We start from the raw sequence: 2,678 nt of genomic DNA on the forward strand, positions 1-2,678 counted from the left end.
ACACACACACACACACACACACACACACACACACACACACACACATATATCTTATGCTTCCAGGTGCAACTCATGTAGCTAACTCCATTATCTGCACGACTGGGGGTAATTACAAAGTCATTTACATTTGGTTTGTAAATCAATGTGTCTTTGTTCTTGCATTTGAATACAGGTATGCCTAATATCTGAGGACTTTACTCCAAGCCAATAATGAGACCACACTGTGTGAGCCGTGACTGAGGAGAAAATGGGAAGCTGCTCTTTTTGTGTGTTTGCTCCACTGCTGAATACAAGCAGGGGTGGTGTTCACCTTCCTCTTGTGGAAATCTTGCCACAATGGAAAGGCAAGCACTATCCTTGTTCTTTTATCATCGCTCTGTGGTAACGTTATGCTGGAATTCATGGGAATTAAACCCAGTTTGGTTAAAAGAAAGGGCATATATAAATATTATGAAGAATATTTATTTTTATACACAAATAGGGAATTTAATTTCTAAATATCCCTTCAGTGAGGTTTAATGGGGAAAAGGTTATCTCAGTGTAGGAGGGGAGTTTTTAACTGAAAATTTCAAGATGAGTGGCAGTTTGGAACCTCCTTGTTAACAAGTTCCTGCATCTTTTGAAATTTAAAGCAAAGATCTTTCATTTTATCATTTGGGAACATAGCTGAAACCTTAGAGACCTGGAACTTATTGTTCAATTGTTTTCAGTTCTGTCCAACTCTTCATGACCCCACTTGAGGTTTTCTCAGCAGAGATACTGGGATAGTTTGCTATTTGCTTCTCCAGCTCATTTTATGGATGAGGAAACTGAAGCAAACAGGGTTAAGTGACTGGCACACAGCTGGTAAGTGTCTGAGGCTAGATTTGAACTCCAGGTACAGCACTCCATCCATTATTCCACATAGTCCCTTTGTTTAGCTTTCAAATATTCATCACACAGTTTACCCAAACAATAAAATTGTCACATTTTCTTTCTAACTTGATATTTCAGAAGGATTTCAGTATTTTAACATAACCATATGTTCATTGTAGAACTTATTCAATAAAGCAAAGGTCACTATTTTGGATGAATGAAAATCAAGTCACCTCATTCATGCTTTGATTTTGAATAGCTCGTTTATTCCTCTTGGTCAAAATGGCCTACCCCTGACTTCCTTGTGGAGATGGTATAGGAAAACAAAAATGTTGTGAAACTCCAAGATGGCTCAGGTTGCTCTCATCACTGGATTTCATCTGGTTCCAGAAGGGTTATTCTTATGCCTCTTCCAATCAATCCACCAAGCAACATTTATTAAGTACCTACTATGTGCCAGGTGAGTAGCACAGTGAAATGGCAGATAAAGAAGTGATCTTGGAGTTAGGACAAGTAGGGGTCAAGACCTGTCCATTGGCCATGTGACCCTGGACAAGTTACTGACCTTCTCATTACCCCATATAATTTGGAAAGACTGTAAGTGATAGAAATGTTCAGATCTGCATTGAGAAGAAGATTCTTACAAGGAACTCTCTAAATGAATGAAATCACAATTACAATTTAAAAAAAAGATGAAAGTGCCAAAGATACAAAGACAAAAATGAAAGAGTCCCTGTGCTCAAGTATTGACTAGAATTTACATTCTATTGGGACAGGGAAGACAACATGTACATATATAGGTATATGTAAGACACATACCAAACCATAATTTTATGGGGCAGGTAAGCGCAACTCAGCAGCTGAGAGTTGGGGAGGGAGAGGTGGGAAATCCAGAAAGGTCTCATATGAGAGGTACCATTTAAACAGAGCTTTGAAATAAACTAAGAATTCTGTGAGACAGAGGTAAAGAAGAAGTGTATTTTGGGCATGAGAGGCAGACTGTGAAAGGGCATGGAGATGAAAGTAGATAGAGCATATCTCTATGAGGACATGAGGAACCATAAGAAGGTCAAATCCAATCCAATCTAGCATTCATTGATGACATGGCCACTAAGTGCACTGTGTGAGCATGTGAAAGCAAAAGGAGAAACAGGACCTTATATTCTACTAGGGGATACAACTTGGAAACAGATACATATATATATATATATATATATATATTTATACACACATACATATACACACACACATATGATAATTTGAGGAAGATAAGAGCACTAGCAACTAAAAAATACAGAACATTCCACAGAATTGCATGTCTTCTTTGGCTAACTTAGCTTATCTTTTGTAATATTTTTTTTACTTAATCAGATTTATTTCATAAGCCTTATTTTACGATACTGCCCATCCTTTTCAGGTTGTTTTAGAAAGCAGTAACTCAGAATCCAGCTCTGTATTAATTCTCAGATTCCCACTTTTCTTTTATTCCCTTACAGTGTTACAGAATTAAAACTCTGCTATGTACTACATCAAGCTTCCTCTCTACATTCTAAGGCTGTTTTTTTCCCCATTGAGTCCCAGAACCTCATCAGTGTTTTGAGTTTTTAAGTGGTCAAAATCCTTTTATTCTTGTTTTTTGTTTTGTTTTGATTTTTAGAAAGCTTGGCAAAATTAGTCTTTCTGAAGGGTCCATACCACAATAGCTGTGACAAGTGATATTAACTCGGCCCTGAGTATTTGGTCTTCATTCTGTTTATTTGGTGTTTTCTTAAAGCTGAGAGGATATGCTCACCAACCCCTTCACCCCCACCTGAATTTTCAGT

This window comes from Vombatus ursinus, unplaced genomic scaffold, assembly GCF_900497805.2.
Source record: "Vombatus ursinus unplaced genomic scaffold, bare-nosed wombat genome assembly UNPS02014779.1, whole genome shotgun sequence".
Taxonomy (NCBI): Eukaryota; Metazoa; Chordata; class Mammalia; order Diprotodontia; family Vombatidae; genus Vombatus; species Vombatus ursinus.